This window comes from Rattus norvegicus, chromosome 1 (assembly GCF_021556685.1).
Source record: "Rattus norvegicus strain SHRSP/BbbUtx chromosome 1, alternate assembly SHRSP_T2T, whole genome shotgun sequence".
Classification (NCBI taxonomy): Eukaryota; Metazoa; Chordata; class Mammalia; order Rodentia; family Muridae; genus Rattus; species Rattus norvegicus.
The window spans coordinates 203,733,107-203,751,421 of NC_141534.1; the positions used below are offsets into that span (position 1 = coordinate 203,733,107).

The following is an 18,315-nucleotide window of genomic DNA, read 5'->3' on the forward strand; positions in this document are numbered from 1 at the left end:
TCAAGCAGATACGCTCCCATCTTTGATCCCCAGAGAGGTAGGGCAGCTCTTTCAGTCCCTCTCCACAGAACAGGGGCAGCTGATTCAAGAGCAGTGGGAGTCTCAATCTCCTGCCTACACCACAAACCACATTTTACACAGAATCTCTTTGTTCTTTCCCTAAGTATTATTTAGCCAACCTGTGAAAGGTTAGAGGGTGAGAGCCCAATTTTCTTTTCTTCCTGGATTCTTTAGAGAAAGTGAGAGAATTACTGAAGGATGTCTTCTTGTTCTATGAACAACAAGAGTCACTCTCATGTTGCCCGTTCCAGTTGTGAACTGCAGAAATACACATCCACTCGTGAAATGTGATATTCATCAAGTCAGGTCCATCAGTGAGGGTCATATCACTTGCTTGTCTTAGGTTGATCTGGCCCAGTGACTGCTAAGACCATTGCTGAACAGAAGAAGGACTCTGGGAAAGACTAATAGAAGGCTAGAATATTCTTTTCAGCCCTGAAGGTCCATGGGTGATAACTAACTTCAGCCATCAGTCTATAAACTAAGAGCATGAACTATAGCTTTGCTTTTCTACTCTCATGCCTTCATCCATAGGACAGGTTGGCTGTGTCTACCCTAGAGGACCACCAGGAAGATAACATGGATTATACATGGGTCCTCATGGTCCTGTTAAACACGACAATCAAGCACTGAACAGGACATGCAGAACACACAGAGAGGGGGCTGTGGGAAGCAGGCAGATTTCTAGAGAAGCCCTGTCCCAGCTGCCCATCATCCCTATAGTTTGGAAAACAGGAGCTGGTGTGGACCAGAAGCCTTTCCCTCTGTTCGCCTGATGATGCTGCTTCTATGCTCTCCCAGGTGACCTGAGCTGAGAATTGGGTACTGCCATTCACCCTAGAGGTAACTTGCTCTCCAGACTGGGTACTCTAGGGGTATTCTGGTATCCAGGCTGGGACTCCAATCTTGGACAACAAAGGCCTGATGAGGTCCCAGGTCCTGCAACCCCTGAGACTTGACATGGAAGACCCCGGCCAACCTGTAGTTAGGGGAGACACAGAGCAGGTGTCTGTGTGTTTGACAGTTGGCTTGGGAATGTGACAGCCTGGTGAGGCAGTGGTGTCTGAGTCCAGGTACAGTCGTATATAACTATACTCTTGCTTTTGGTAACCTTCATGTTGTAATTTTTCTATGAAAAAAGGCCATAAAACAACAATGGTAATAATAACTCTGCTTGTTCGGCAAAGGAAGGAAGACAGTATATTTTTTTATTTGGAGTTTTGTAGTTAAACACCGCCATCTTTATTTCTCCTGTCACCTAACTTTACTATAACACCATTCCCTGAGAGATGCCCCATAAACCACCCCTTGCTTCCCGAGCCAGTCATTGAATTCCCAACACAGAACCCCAAGACCCCAGATTAGAGGAGGAGGGTAATATTTTATGACCAGTTTGAAAATCTTGTTGCCACAGCTATAAATTAAGAAGTTAAATTGCTCCCATATTGGGTATTGATATATTACTCATGGCCGAGATTTTCCCTGAAACAGCATACTGCTGATGGAAGGGTGCCAGACCATGCTGCTGACCACTCTGGAGGTCCAGGCAGGGTGGAAAGAACTGCGGTCCTGGATGGCCACAGTCATAGAGCCTAGTGGGGACAGAAACAATGGGGTAAAGGGCTTTCCAAGTCTGTGCCATCTATCCTCACAACACTGGGCTTCTTGCCCACAGGGCTTCTCCTTATATGTGTCTCAATTGGGACAAGAGGCTGCTCTCTCTGGCTGAGATGGTACAGGGGACTGTGCCTGAGTGGCACCAGACTCCACTCACATCGCTCAGTTGCTTTTTTCCTTCAATTAGTATACTTTTTTTTTTTAGAATTTTATACGAGAGCACTATATTCATATTATTTCCACCTTTCTTTGCCTCCTCCAACTCCCACAATCTCTCCTCTCCACTCTCTCTCTAACTCATGACCTCTTCTTTCATTAGTCTCTCTCTCTCTCTCTCTCTCTCTCTCTCTCTCTCTCTCTCTCTCTCTCTGTGTGTGTGTGTGTGTGTGTGTGTGTGTGTGTGTGTCTGCCTGCCTGTCCATCTGTCTGTCTTTTAGGCTTCTAACTTACTGAGTCTATGTGTTTAGGGCTGACCATTTTGGATTGGACAATCCATCAGTCACTTTGGTTTCTTCTGTATTATTCATTGGGTCATTCTTCTCCTAAGCATCCAGTGCTTTGTCAAGCTAGACCTAGTTTCGAAAAGCTCAAACTTGTCTGTAGGCAGGGAACTACGATGGTTTGGAATCCTTTTGGATGATGATGGACTATTTTCCAGGGCACATGACAAGCTACAGCACAGAGGGTGACTTGTGAGTCAAGCAGTGCTCCGCTCTGCAAGGTCATTTGCATAATTGTTTCCATTTAATCTAGGAGTGGAAGGTGTCACTTTGCCTTCCTCCCCTGCTTCCCAAGGCTCCGGAGGCAGCTTCCCATGACATGAGAGTGACAGGTAGAACATTCTCAAAGAAAGTACACATGACCAAACCAGTTTATCTCAGTAATAAAAAATGAATGAACATGCATGAAGCAGTCTATTAAATAAAGGAATAACGGATCCACTGCCAGTATCTGAAACAGTTGATGGACATGGCTACTAAGTAACTGGGTCTGCATCCCCATGGGTCTGCTGCCTTCAAACTCTGTAGTGGACCTCCTTGGTTTGGTTGCATCAACTAAGCTCACCAAACCAAGTTAAAGATCATCTCTCATCATCAACTCCCCAAAATGCTGTGAACTCACCACTGACTGTGGACTAGTAAGTGCCTATAGCTGTCGCCCCTCTGAATTCATATCATGCTGGCAAGGAAGCTGAGTACTCCGTACTCTGGGCCCTGCAGGAGACAGTGCTGGGGCTGTCTGTGTACACTCAAACTCATAACGAGTGGCAACATTTGTTTCCTAACTTTCAGTATCTATATGTTAGTGATTCTAGCACAGAGATTAGCATGTGACAAGGTAAGACCTAGGATACATCTGGAGCCATCTGAAAGAGAACAATAGAAGTCTACTTTGTAGCTTCATCCTCTATTAGCCCAATTCTCCCTGACTACCTGGGCTTGATACACGCTTGTTATATTGTGATTGGACACAGGGAAAGGTCTCTGCCTGCATGCTTCCTTGCGGGGATGTTCTGAGAGTGCCTTCAATTGGTGCATGTAAACTCCGGAGGCTTACTGGGGCCTTAGCAGGGTACTGCCTTTCCTAGAAACACCAGTAACTCCCTTCTTCTTCCAATGGGCGCTGCATAATTCATGGGAGGCTGCCTTTGGGAAGTCTTCCTGTCTTTTGAGAATCTGTATTTTACACACCTCTCTTGAAATCTCATTTGTGGCTCTGTCCCTCAAAAATGGATTCTGTGGGAACATGGCAAGCATGATACTATGAGAGTCACAGCAATGGCCGATTAGGTTGTTGACATGTTTTGATTGATACCTACCAACACCATAAGTGCTAGATTGAACCAATGCTTGCCCATCACATGCCTAATTCGCCACAATCCCAAGGAAAATTCCAGACTGGAAAGGCTCTATTGTCACTCCTTTCATTAGAATGAAGCTGGGGAATTGAGAAGCCAGGGAGGGATTAGACTCAGGAGGAGACAGAGCTCAGCCACCCTTCGCTTCTCATGCAACACTAATTCTGTCTGAGCACTGAGCTGACATCTAAGACCAGGCAGGTAACTTGGCCATGTTGTGTCCTGAGTCCATGAGTCCTATCCTCGGGAAGAGGTATACAGACAGGCTGAGCATGAGGAAGAGCAGATGGAAACAGGCTTCCAGGTAGGTCTGGCCTATGAGGAGTATGGTAAATGGGGGCATACTTGGGGCTCCAACAGCCCCATGACCAGCAATGCTGCCCTACCTAATGGCTTCCCCAAGAGCAGTAGTAAGCCATATGTCCTTCCGTGTTGTTAAGCAGGGATTGATACCACTCCGCGCTGGGGAGGCAAAGATTGAGAGCCTAGATCTTTTCTTTGTCACTGAAACCTGTGGCTCATCCTGTGCTGGACACAAGGACCTGAGGGATAGCCCAGAGCCCTCCAGGGACCCTAGCAGGTTGTTTCCCCTGAGAGTCACTGACTCATGGCCACTTCGGGCCATTCCAAATGGGCTGCCTAATCGGCCTGCATCCATTATCATTAGCGGCTCTCTGCACGCAGGTACATGAGGGGCTGCCAGGCGCTGGCTTCGGCTGGCTGAGCCAGGGGCCACGCTCCACTGCAAATGAGGACTAGGAACACCTGCTCCAGGGCTGCCAGGCCGCCACAGTCATTCTTCACATCTCATGCAACACTTGTTCTGTCAGAGCACGGAGCTGGCGCAGGCGGGGGCAGCTTGCTGCCAGCTCCATCCTGTCCCCCGTTCCTGCCTGGGCTTCTGCGCTCAAGTTCATCTTTGAATGCCTTTTCAAAGAAGCCTGTTAAAAATGTATTCATTTTGTATTAGCCATTCAGTCATTATGTTAAGGGCTTAAAAATAAAGATTAAAAAAACCCTTTGCCTCCAAAATGAACCTTTTTTGGGGCAATTAAGATGGAATCCTGAAATATTAATTGCCCACTAATGGTCTTCATTCTCCATCACTCGGAGTTGATGAGCATCTTTTCAGGCTAACATGGCAATGGGGCAATGGGGGGTGAAGGACCAGTTTATGGCTGTGGGCAGCAGGGACCTTTCTAGGCAGGCACGACGTTTTTGTATCTTAGGAATGCTTCACTTTTCGAAACAGAGCATCCTGACATTCCACACAGTCTTGGCATGACAAAGACTGCACAAACCAGCACGGACAGGACTTCCTCTTCCTTAGCCTTCCTTAGCCTAACCCATGTGTTCAGTAACCCAACCTAAACGTCACACCTATGCACACAGCCCCACACTTGCACACCTTCTTCCAGTTGAGAAATAGCCGTCCTGGCCAATCGTATGTGAGCTAGAAACCAACAATCCCATGAGGATTTCATTATGCTTTTCCTGACTTCTACTTGCGGCCTTGCCAGACCAGAGAGGCCCCAAATTGATCTGGGGACAGATGCGTCTTTAGAAAATTCTGGAAATAGTCGCCTGATTTCTCCAGGAAGCCACTGAAAAGAATTCTAACTCTCACTGTGTTGCCAGATTTAGGTGGCCCAGGGAGCACCCACCTAATCATTCAAAGGTACCATCCTCTTTCTAGGGGGAAGCCACTGTGTGCCCTTAGATTCTTCTAGCAAAATTCCAGAGAGGGCTTTCTCTCAGCCATAGGCCTGTCCTGGAGGGCAGGAAGGGGCATATCCTATACTGTGATGGTGCTACCTGCACAGAGCTATGAAGCACACTGTACCTACTTGGAGATTGGAACAACTATGCCTCACATGATTCCAATCTGGGTTCTTGGTTGGTTCCTTCTCTGGCATAAGATAATGGTCAGTCTCTGCTCCTTGGCAGATGTTGAATGCATTAACTCTGCAGAGAAGCTTCAAGAATAAGCTGGGCAAGTGTGAAAACAAATTACATAGGTCATTTATGGGGACAGGGGGAATATACATACACACACACACACACATATATGGAGAGAGAGAGAGAGAGAGAGAGAGAGAGAGAGAGAGAGAGAGAGAGAGAGAGAGAGAGAGAGAGAGAGGGAGAAAGAGAGAGCACGAGAACATGTACACAAGAGGATCTTGAGTTTGAGTCTGCCTGGGCTACATACTAAAACCCTTCCTCCGCCCTTCTCCTCCAACCTCTGAAAAACCAAACCAAACCAAAAATACGTCACTTCTTTAACTACCAGCTAATAGAGAACATAGCTGACATTTAACAGAAGAAAGTACTTTCCATCCAGCTCTCCAAAAGAAAACTGCCTCTTGCTGGATGTTCACTTGCTCACTAGGCTTGTTCTCAGGATAAAAGCTAAGATCAGTTGTTAGCACTTTAGTGTCAACTTGAAAGGAAACTTCATGTTCTTAATGGGATTTGGAATTTGGAGGGTGGTTTAGCTATGAAATGAGTCTTATTCTTTGAGACCTGGTAGACGTGCGTCTTCCAAAACAGAGGAGAGTGAGTCGCTGGGCAGAAGTCTACTGTGGCGGGGAGGACACCTGGTACGAATGAACTTCAACAGAGTACCCAGTGAACTCCTTAAGAGATAAGAGAGTAATGGTCTGGGATTCTTATAGGAAGGTGTTTTAGAGGTGGTGGCATGTGGACTGAATGTGAAATGTCCCCTGTTGGCAAAGATTTAGGAGGTAGAATTTTACTGGAGAAAGTACAGAAATAAGTCAATTAGAGTGAGCTTTGAGTTTTATAGCCTGGCTGTGTATCCTGTTCTCTTCCTCTCCCTCTTTCTCTCTCTGTGTGTATATGTGTATCTCTGTTTCCTTCTGTCTCTCTGTCTCTCTTTTTCTCACTGCCTCTGTTTGTCTCTCTCCCTCTCCCTCCCCTCCCCCTCTACCCTCTCTTCTTCTAGACTACTTATACAATGTGACAGGCTGGCCTCCTGCCTCTGCTGCCAAGCCTCCCCTTCCATGACAGACTTTATCTTCTCTGGAGCTGTGAGCTGTAACACTCCCTTTCTCCTTCAAGTTGTTTTTGTCAAGATATTTCATCGCAGCCTTCCTAATGGTGAAAGTCTCTGGGTTCTGTCTGAGGTCTACGGGAGTGACCCTCCTAGTGCCTTCCTATCTGTCCCAGTGGCTAACAGAGCCTTTTCCCATTTTTATTTTGGTGCAGGAAATAGCTTTTTCATCCTAAGAGCAGGACTCGCTTTGACCTTGTGAAGCTCAGAGGCAAATGCGGCAGTGAGGGACGACATGAGAGCAGTAGCTGACTACCAATCAGGTGGCATGTGGCCACATGTCACACACTGTGATGGGTCTGTGTACATGTTAGAGCAACGGTGTGATGATGATCCGCATACTTTTCTGCCAATGAGCAACATCTTCCTTGGCTTTCTCAAGAGTACTGTCAAGCTTAACAAAGGGTACTTCTGCTATCCTCCTCACTGTATGAGCAAGGTGTTTACATTGTTTCTATTCTTTGTCACAGGACATTCTGCACAAGAAGGCACCATGTTGCATGCTGAGTTGGCAGGGGTGACTTTGGAGAGCAGCAGAAAGCATAAGGCCACCTTATCCTAAGGGAATGCAGCAGATTTTTCCATGGGAGGAATTCTTACCCCTAGCCCTCAGCTCACTGTGGAGACGGGAAAATTAAACAGCCAGCAGAGCTTTGCCTCTGCCAACAACCGCTGACTCTTCAGACGTGCAATTCGTGCAGCCTGTTTGTGGAAGGCTTGACTTGGCCAGGAAGAGCTCAACCCCTCTCCGTGGTCGGAAGAAAAAATGCACAAGTCAGGTTAGTTTTTGCATGTCATTTGCATACATTAATTTAATCACACTGGGCTGGGGTTCCCTTCCTGCTCAGTGTGGTGGTTGCCCCTCAGAAGATATGTAAGTGAATGGATGGATAGAACATTCCAGATCTTTGTTTCTCAAGCCTACACTCAAACCTGTATGACATAAGGCACATCCCTGTGAGTCTAGAGTGGGGCCATATTGGCATGGGATTTCATTGGCTTCCCGAAAATTGGGTTCATAGTAGCAAGGCAAGTGCAGGTGTATCTTGAGAACAGTTTGTGGGAGTCATGCTGTGCAAGTTTGCTTGTGTGGGAGAGTGAAGGCAGCTGGATCATTCTTTTTTTAGACACAGTGTTCTATTTAAAGTCTCACAGTTTTTCAGGAAATCCAACCCCTTTGTAGATGTGACCTAGGGGAGCCAGCCACCCTTCTCAGCTCCCATGGTGCTTCCGTCTTCTCTGCCTTCTCTGTGTCATTCCTTTGAGGCAACTCTGCATACTTAACATATGCTCACCTATCAATTGCTTGCAGGTGAAGGAGTCACTGTAATTTCACTTTACAGATGACAATCTTGAGCTTCGAGGCAGGGCCAGGGCCCAACTCCTAGTCTATCCTTCCAACATGGTGTCCTATGCACAATGCAGGGCCTTGTGCTTTGTGTTTCTTTTATCATCAGAAACATTGGCCATGGCAAGTAGCCAAGACAGGAGGTCAGCTGGTTGACAGGCCATTTTGGTAGTCAGTTGTTCTCCTCCTGACCATCCAGGTCTTGCCTCCACAGGCAGAGTCAGTGGTGACTTGGTGGGAAGACTAGAAATAATCTAGCCCCGGAGTTGTGGTAACAGACCTTTATTGGCTGGGCTGGGGCTCTCTGCATTGCCTTCTTGCATGACCATCAATATAATCAGGCAACTTCACTCAGCCGTCAACCCAGTTCACTGATGCCCATGAAGAGCATAGGGCTGTGTGGCTGTGTTGTCATGGAACTGGAATTGGGATACTAGCAAGGCCTAGTTTCCTGTTCTGTTATGATATTTCTGTGAGAAAAATGCCCAGGGCTCTTTTTTTTCCTCATATAATTTTCATTTCCATTTGGCTTTCTCCTCCCATAAAGGAAGAGTTTAGGATAATGAGGTAACCTGTGTCCTTTAAAAGCCAAAATCCTTTAGCTGAGCTCATTGACTTGTCTAGATACTTGAATGAGAAGCATGGAGGCCAGGAGCCTGGCTGGGAGTGGCTGGGTCCCCTGTCACACAGTCTCCACCCAACATAATTAACCAGATAGCAACAAACATCCAAGATGTCTTCCTTCTTGGTCTGTTGCCTGCCATCCCCATCTCTCCAAGCAGGTCTCTTAGACCAGCACAGTCTGAGGAGAAAAAGGAAGAAGACATAAGGAACTCCCATCAGGCTATTGCCCACTTCCTTTATACCAGGGTTGTATGGTCAGCCCATCCTACTGGGAAGCTGGGCTTTCTAGAAAAAAATTGGAGGACTGAAGGTCTCTGCCCTGTGTTCTGTCTCCATTCTACTCACTTCTCCCCTCAGCAATGGGCTGAAGAAACAGGGCTTCAGAGGGCTCCAGCCACTCATTTTCAGCTTCCTTACAAGTCCTGCGCGATTGGCGTAATTCTCCCTACCAGGGTGTTCCTGTCTGTGGCGGATGCTAAGCCCGTCTTCCCACACACTCTAGCATCCCAGTGGGTTGCAGGCACCTTCCAGCCCACGGCTACATGTGTGGGGATGAATGTCCTTGGTGTTGAGGGGGCAGCGTGGTGTGAAAGGCCAGCATTAATCGCCAAATTAGAGTCCAGCAAACCTGGGCAGGTGAGAGGAAGTCTCGGAGCTTGATCAAAAACACATTTCAGTTTCAGCTCTAAATAATGGGCTGCAGGGAGGCACATCTGTAAATTATACAGGAAGCCTTCTTCAACAACTGATTCACCCTGACAGTTTTACTGGAGTGTATGAAAATGAGCATTAAAGATGTGATCTGTAGGCTTCCTTCCAGGAATTCCAATCTGGTTTCAATAAAATGGGAACACTGATTGGAAGTGAAGCTGCCTTCCGGTTTTGCCTTTGGCTATTACGTGCTCACTCGTGAAACGACTGAATTCCACAACTACTTTTAATATTCACTTTTGAGTTCATCTCCCGCACTGGGCACATTGGAATGATTAAAATAGCTCTGCTCCCCACACCGGGTGCACTCTAATTTACAACAGTCCAGGTGCCGAAGACAAATGAGTCCTCCTGGTAAGTCCATTCTTCCTTTGCATGAAGTTGCTTTGCAGCACATCGAGGGCAGAATATTAATAGTAAAAAAAGTTAAATAATATAATGCTGCTTGAGTAGATGCCTGGGGGAAAAGATTAAAGTTTGGTGCGAGGCAGAACTTGTGTGTTATGTGTTACTGCTCTGGTTGCGCCTCTCTCCCCCACCTTTTCTGCTTCAACCCTGTGCTGGCAACTGTAGCAGTAACTGGGCAGGGACCTGAACTCCCCAAGGCTGCCTTTCTCTTGGTCAGCCCTGTGCTTAGAGCTGGCCTTGGGCTGGCCTTTCCCAGCAAGGGGTGAGACTGTATGGAGCCACCTGCAGCTGGCCTTCTTTACTACAGGCTCTGTTCTTAAGAGAGCATAGTAGAGTTGAGGAGTGTGAAGACAGAAGGTAATTGACCAGTTCTCCCGTCTTCCGGCATAATCCCATCAAAGCCCACTCATATTTGCTGCTGGTTATTGGGCCCATGGACCACAAGTCCATCTTCACCCAGCTTCCCTAAGCTCTATTTGTGAAGGGAGGTAGGCGAGCAGCTTGTCTAGGTAGAGGGCAGAAGGAATGGTTTGCTTTGCTTCACCAGAAGACTTCCTGCTGGGAGAGGCCAAGAAGAAAAATCAGTGCTGGTATGTCTCACACTACCTCCCCATTCATTTATTCATCCAGAGCAGCTATTATGGGTTTTTTGAGTGGGGCAAAAATTGAACCCAAACCCTTGGGGTGCTGGGTACCACTGGGAGCCATGAATTCATTTAAAAATGTTTTTGTGGAGTTGCAAAAGTTGGACTGTTTCATATGCAAAAATTCACATTTAATTTTCTCTGATCTTTCAAAAATCATGAAACCCATCTTCGTGCATTTAATCTGCTACGGAGCTTCATTGTATGTTTTTTTCTTTCCTTGTAAGGAGGATTCTAAGCTCTTTCGGTTTAGGATGCCTAAAGATTTGAATGCAGTTGAACCTGTTGAGAATGTCCAAGGTAAACTCTATTCCTTAAGGTGATGGACAAAACAGGATGCTAAATTAACGACATTTTTCTTTCCCTTGGTTACCAGTTGCCCATTCTTTAAAAAAAATAATTCATTGACTAATTAATTAGCTGGAGAGGATATTTTATAGCCCAGGCTGGCCTCAAACGATGTACTTGAAGGTGACCTTGAATTCCTAATCCCCCTGCCTCCGCCTTTTGAGTACTAGGATCATAGTTATGCACCTCTATGCCTGGGTTATGAAGTGCTAGACAGGCACTGCATCAGTTGCCACGCACAGGTTCCTGCTCTTGAACCATGTAGAACTGTGTGAGAGAATACGTTCGCTGTTATAGAAAGTCACCAGTACGGTAGCCACCTAGTTAGAAGGAGTGGTGACCTCATTTATAGTAACTATCCCATGAAAACTAACTCACTGTTTGCCATTTCTCACATGGATTGTGTTGGTTTTGCTAAGCACCCTCGTATCCAGTTCTATAGCCATCAGCAGCATGTGGCTGAATACACTAAAATCAACGGAAATAACAATTAAATTCCACCTCCTGTGCTCACCAGACAGTGAGTAGCTTCCAATCAAGCAACTCAGGTAAAGGATGTTTCCATCACTTGAGAAAGTTCTAGCAAGCATCACCAGCTTGGAGTTGTTGGTTTTTTTTTTTTTTTTCATGATGCTAGAAATTATCAAGAAGAAGATGCTGCCTCACTCCAGACCAAAGTTAATTGGAACACTGTGATGTGAGAATGGACCCACGAGCCACTGACAACCTTTGATGAGAGTGGAAATTTCCCATGTGGGAACCAAGACCAACTCCAACCCAGAGTATTTTGAAGATGAGCTTGGCTAACGATGATTCTGTCAACACACCTGTGACTGATAGGAGCAGAATGGAATTCTGAACACTTGCAATATCCAGGGTACTCCAGCACACAAGCCACTGACACCAAGAGCTCTGGAAAAATGTCTCTCATTTCCTGAAATGTGATTTCTTTTTTTAACCTGATAACTCTTAGCCGTTTCTTCCTAAGTGTGCCTGTGTACTTCACTGAGGGATGTACCTGCCTGTTGGTTCTGAGCGCCTGTGTGGGAATGGGTGATGGACCCCAGGGAGCTCACACATTCTGTCTCTGTGCTCTGCATGGAGAATAATTTATTTCTAGTCATATGCACTTGTTCAAGATGTAGAACCAGTGCAGACAAATTGTGTTTTAGACATAGACACAGAACCAATGAAGAGCCCCAAGTCCCTGCTTCCCAACTCCTTGCCTGTTCCAAAGGCCAGCAAGATTGAACAGGAAGAAAAGAGCCAAGTATGGTTCAGATTGGTACCTCAAGTCTCTGAGTATCCCTCTTTCCTCTTCACCTTTCTAAAATAAGTTCCCCAAAGGTTAAGTTCTTTGCAGAGGCCTCTTAGTCATCGAAGCACATCTACCCCAACTGAGCCAGGAGACCAGCAGGGGAAAGAGACCAGATGTATCATCCTATTGGATATAGCACTAAGGATCTGTGACAGGGACACTTGGGGAAAATTCAGGAGCTGAAGAATGCTCTGCTGACCAGTGTTTTGTTAGACACTTAGCACTGAGGCCCTGTCACATTCCCAGAAGTGTGCTTGCCTCAGCTACACTTTTGTCACTGGCAATTATTACAAGAAGTCTTGGGACTCTAGCATCATTCCCAATATACAAACCAGGCCTTGGAAGCTGAGGGGTTAAATCAGTTCTTAGTGCCACAGATTAAGAGTTCTTTTATATAGACCTGAGGCCAAAGTGGAGCACCACAGTGAGAGCCATTTTGAAGCGCAATCCCTGGATAAGGAGCCAGTAACTGGGGTCAGGATATTTTTTAGATGTAGGATGAGTTGTCAAACAGGGCATACTATTGGCTGTGACCACGAGATACCAGTGCAGCTGTGCTGTGTGACCTCGGAAGTCAGAGCACACAATCTGCGTCCCATCCTTGCATGTCAGGAGGGATGCTTCAAGACAGCCTCCAGACAGAATTTTGGGTCCTCCCACTGAATATCTTTGACAGAGGAGTCAGCTGTAGCAGGGAGACGTGTCTTAGCTAAAGTTACCTAGAGCCAGAAACCAAGAGCTCACTGGACCAAGGCCAGGACCAAAACAGTGCGCTTGTTTTTGTTGGCAGTGAGTAACTCAATGTGGCTGGAGTCCTCCTAGGAGCTATACCTGCCAGAAAGGACGTCCTGGCCCCTGCAGGTGGACCTTTTCAGCATAGATAGGAGAGGCCTGAGAAGTCACCTCAACTGTACATTGTAAGGACTTGGAGTGGGTTACAGTTTGAATATGAAATGTCTCTTGTAGGTTCATATATTTGAACATCTGGTGGCACAGGTCAGCAAGGTTGTGGAGCTGTAGCGTCTCCCTGGAAGAAGCAAGTCGTTCGTCACTGGAATGGGCTTCGAGGGTCCACAGCCCCAGCCCCACCCCCTCTACTTCCATCTCCGCAGAGTCCCCCCTCCGTATCGTCCCTGTCTTTACACACTGTATTCTCCCTGGAACGGTAGCAAAGTAAACCCTTTCTCCCTCTCTTCCCCAACCCCCTTTTGGTTAGTTTTTAACCACAGCAACAGGAAAAATAGCTAATATGGAGGGCGGTGCCTGCAAGAGTGAAGCATGCAAAGAGGTTGAGGAGAAGGTGGTAACCTTACCTCCTAGGTGCATCAGGACGCAGAGAGCATGGCACTCCCAGGACCAGGCCCTGCATATTTCCATGGGAAAAGCCAGGAAACAAATCTTCACAGCACCAGACCCCCAGTTCTCTGCTTTGATTTTTCCTTTCCGTGAACTACACACGCAGGGAAGAATTATCCACCTGCATCACCTGCATAGCCCTTTGACTTACCCTAGTCAACGAAGAATATTGCTAGGATGACACAGACACAAGGCTAAAACGGTCTTCAATTTCCCCAGGGTGATTGCTGAGGATTCTAGTTCTTGCCCTCCTAAGTAAGTTCTGGATCACAAGATCACATGTGGGTACCAGTGAGTTCTGACTTCTGTTTTGTTTTGTTTTGTTTTTTCCTTGTAAACTGAAGATATTTCATTGTCAGTGTTTCAGAATCTGTCCTACTACCTGAGTGTCAGTGTTCACAGCTTAGGGTTTGACACTCCTCTCATTCCAAAACCATTGGCACACAGATAGATTTCCCTCATTTCAATGAGTTGTGTGTCCCTAGGTGGACAGCATCCTGCACTGTTCTTATATCCACACACATTTTCCCTGGTCCCGAGCCTGAAGATGTAATGGACAGTCAGGTAAGTTCGGGTCATCTCTTAGACCCTCTCTCCCAGCTGGCTCTTTGTCATGATGTGTGTAAACCTTGCAGACAGTGCACGACTCCCAAATGAGGTCACTGTGGGCAAAGCAGCTGTGTGTCCCAGTAGCCTGTTTGTGCAAGCACCCAAGCCTGATGAGCAAGAGACTCTAAGTTAGTTCTCGCTGAGAACAGCTTGTGAGAGAGCTCTCATCCCTTCAAAAGAACTCCTGCCTTCTCAAGGCACTCTGGCTGCTTCCCGGAGATGCCAGCACAGAAGGAACAAGATAGGTCTAAGGCAAGGCTGCTGGGGCTTCCACACAGTGGTCTCCCTGCCTTATGGCAGTTGGCTCTTTAGACATCTTGGTATGGAAATTGCATCCGGGGGTGACAGTATCTTCCCCCAAATCTTCTTCTCCAGTAAACACTGCTAACTACCAACTCATAAAACATATCAGCTGGGTTTATTACTTTGAACCGTCTTTCCAATTATGCTGTAAAATAAAGGCAGATGCCATTTTAAGATCTTATTATTGTCAAGGGCCGGCTTCTCCAGCAGCACCTGCTTAGCGGCAGCCTGCTTGTTTACGGCTCCTTTTTTTTATAGGTGACAGTTTAAGGTGGCGCTTCTCCGGTTACAGAGAGTTTCTCTTAGTGCTGCAGAAGTGGCACACGCAGTGGGTGGGCTCCAGCTTCTGTGGTGGCACCAGGCAGGGTCGCGGGTTCACCTGGGCTTTCCGTTGACAGCCTCGCTACGCACGTCAGGCTCTGCCAAATGCTCTGCCATTAATTTATGATTTAAAGTAATTAACTTTTGCTGATTAAAGTAATTATTTCAAGTGCATTGCACCCGGGCCCAAATGATGCCTGCAGCCCCCTCTCCAGTCGGAGCCAGCAGCATGCCAAGTGCTTAAAAGCTGCACCGGGGATCCGCGTGGCTTCTGCCCGTCTCTCGGATCTGCCATGTTTATGGCTGACTTGTACTAACTGCTCATTTTAATGCTGAGTTCTGGCAGACCGTTGACACAGTGTGAAACCTTCATCCCGTAAACAAGACAAGCTTCAGCTTGGTGACACCAGTGACAGAGGAAGCTGTTTAAATGAATCTTGCCTCTAGCCTTCCAGAGGTGGCATGTTTTTGTGCTCTCTGGATCACTCACGTTGTCCCTTAAATAGGGTACATCTTCGGCTGTACTTTGCCAAGGGTGCAGAACTCAGTCCGAGTGCTCGAAGTCGACAACTCCCCAACACAGACCCTCCACAGGCTCTAGACGGTGGGTAAGGAGGGTGGCGCTGGTGGCCTGCCCTTCTCAGGAGGAATCTGGCTCCATCCAGGAAAAGATCTAGAAGGTAATGGAGGGAGACAGAAAGCAGTGGCTAGGGGAAGGGCTCACCCACCTATCTGATCAAATCCCCTGCCACGGGGATGGGGGTGCGGGGTGAGGCGCAGCAGATAAATCTCTTCATCCAGCTTCTCCTACAGAGAGCAACTTAGGGCAGGAGAAGAGGCGCCCTATATTGGAGTCTGAAGGTGAGTTAATCCTTCCAACTCACCTTCTCCCTGTTTTACAAAAAGTCTGGGTACCAAGCCTCAGCCTCCCTGATACAGAGCAAGCAGGAGTTTGGCACCATGCTGCAGATCCACACGTGAGCGTTTAGGGAACAGCCTGAAGAAGGCACAGGAGTCCGGCCCAGTTATCATGTCTGTCGCCATGTCTTGTGTACCTAGTGAATGCCAGAGACTAAGTCAGGTGCTCCGGTCTCACATATTCCCCCAAGGGAGGAGATAGACTCACATTGCCCATCCTCCAAGTGAGGTGCCCAAGACCCAGAGGTGTGAGAGGCTTGTCTTTGTTCCACCAGCGGGCATGTTCTTTTTGCTTTCCAAACCCAAGAAGTGTGGTATCTGGTGAACGCCCTGTGGCCCTCGAAGTGTGAGATGTTGGAGTTGTGTCAGTGAGGAAACTGTTTGCTCTGTGCCATCGAGGACCTCAGTTTGGGTTCTCAGCACCCATACAGAAGCTGGTCACGGTGGAATACATCTCTTACCCTGGAGCTAGAGGTCCGAAACAGTCAGATATTGGGGTCCACTGTTTTGCTAGCAAAGTTCAGGTTCAGTGCGAGACCTTGGCTTAAAAAACAGGATGGAGTAGGACGGGTGACAAAGACCAATATCCAAAGTTGACCTCTGGCCTCCGCATATACCCACGTACCCACACAGGTGAGTGCAACTGTACTCATGTGCACACTCATGCTGTAACACACACAGATAGACACACACAGACACACACTCTATACACACACACAGTGAGAGAGCAAGCAAGGGAGGGGAGGGAGGGAGAGAGAGGGGGGGGAGAGGGAGAGAGAGAGAGAGAGAGAGAGAGAGAGAGAGAGAGAGAGAGAGAGAGAGAGAGAGGAGAGAGAGAATGCCCGCCGCCCACATGGAGTGCCCTCGCCAGCCTTTGGGAATTTAGAAAACCTCCCTGTACCTTAGCCTTGTTCCCTGGGCCACAAGAGTCACCTGTGCTGTTCCTGATCCACCCAGGGAGGGGTGAGGAGCTGCCACATGACTCGGTTTGAAAAAAAAGGGACTTTCATGGGAGTGCATGATACTTCTGGCTTTATGATATTTGGCAAGATGGTTTGTGGGATAAACTTGTATTTTTATCTTTTCTCTAAGTAATTATCCCAATGCCCTGGGCTTTGGGTGAAACCACACGGAAGTCTAATTTTGTTTGTAATTAAGTGCCTGGTGGGCAGCCATTCCCAGAAAATGATATTTCAGCTCAGTGCCATTAAGCAAACATCACCAAAAATGATGGTGCCAAGAACAATGATCTGTGTGTTGGCAGCCGTTGCCAGCCTACGATGGATGCTGGGGGTCATAAATAACCCACTTCACTTTCAGGGTGAATCAAGTGCTCTTGTGGGGTGCAAAAGAAAGAACATCAAAGAGAGCATTCAGCTTCTACACAGGCATCTGGGCTGCGCCAGGGTTGGGCAGATGCCCTGGCCTGCCTGGCACTCCCCTAAAAGTCGACACTCCACTCACTGCTCTCTGGAGCACTGGTCAGAATGCCAAATGGCAGTCTCTGTGCTGCCACCAGCCAGAGGGGGGCCTGAGGGAGCTTGAGGATGCTCACATGTCACACCTGCCTCTGCAGCTAGGGGGTGCTGGTGCTGCCCTGGTTCCTACTAGAAATGCACAGAGCCTAGAAAATTCTGTAAGGCCATTGTTGTGAAGAACTGACATTGAATTAAATTTAAAAGCTAGAGAATAAATTTGGAAACCAAAGGATTGTCCAAGGATGGCAGCCTGGCCCGAGAGTGATGGACAGAGTGGAGGCTGGAATCAGATGAGCGTAGTGACTGGAAAACCCAATATTTACTAGGTGGGTCCTCCACAAATACAGTTTAGAGCACAGTCATACTCTATCCCTCACTTTTGACTTCTTTAGATAAAGAACGAAAACAAAATAAGCCAAGATCTTAAAAATGTGTTTCACAACCAAGTTGGTCAACCGTATTAGCTCTTCATCTTGCCCTGGTTTACTGGGAAAACTCCAGGCCTGGAGTCTTTAAAACCCCAGATTTAAATACCAGTTGGACTCCATATCAGCTGAGTGGCCTTAGGCAAGTTGTTTAATCTGCAAACCCTCTATTTCCTCAACTGCAAAGGGGACTGAAATGCACTTCTCCTTGTGACGAGCTGCAGAAAGACTAGGGAAGGAGCTAACATGTGCCCTGTTGCCAGTGGTGCAAACTCCCCCATCCTTTCAAGGAGGCTTGTATCTGTGAGGATGATGCAATGGCCCCCGAATGTCACCCTTGCCCCAATGACTGCCACACACAGCTCCGCTCAGTGTGTAGCATGGGTGCCTGGGACCTGAAGGTGACTAGTACTGCTCCTTATTGCATCTTGAAAACTTCACTCTTCCCAATCTCTACAGCAGGTACAGAACACTTGCTCTGAGCCAGGACAGACCATGAGTTCCAGACTACAATAGACAAAAGATGATGTGGCAGTTTGAATGAGAACGGTCCTCAGAAGGCCATTTGAATCCTTGGTCCATAGTTCATGTAACTGAGAAGGATTAGGAGGTGTGGCTTTGTTGAGGAAATGTGTCACTGAAGTGGGCTTTGAGGTTTTAAAAGCCCATACAATTACCAGTGAGCTCCCTCTGCCTTGTGTCTGTGGGATATATGTGAGCGCTCAGCCCATGCTTCTGAATTTATGCCTACCTGGCTATTGCTATGCTTCCTGACATCTTGGTCATAGACTCACCCTCTGAAACTGTAAGGTCCAATAAACTTTCCTCTATAAGTTACCTTGTTCATGGTGCCTTAGCAAAGGAATGGAAAAGTGTCTAAGACAGAGAGCAACACC

General features: G+C 47.3%; 1 long non-coding RNA gene across 2 annotated transcripts in view; it reads left to right on the forward strand.

Annotated features, from left to right (window-relative positions):
* Positions 1-14,457, forward strand: part of LOC148007836 (uncharacterized) — a 41,118-nt gene extending 26,661 nt beyond the window's left edge. The window contains exons 2-3 of one of the 2 annotated variants that reach the window (XR_015647579.1): positions 7,079-7,387; positions 11,329-14,457. This is a non-coding gene — a long non-coding RNA (uncharacterized LOC148007836). The remainder of the gene's footprint in view (positions 1-7,078; positions 7,388-11,328) is intronic. The other variant, XR_015647580.1, reaches the window with a different exon arrangement.
* Positions 14,458-18,315: the final 3,858 nt, after the last annotated feature.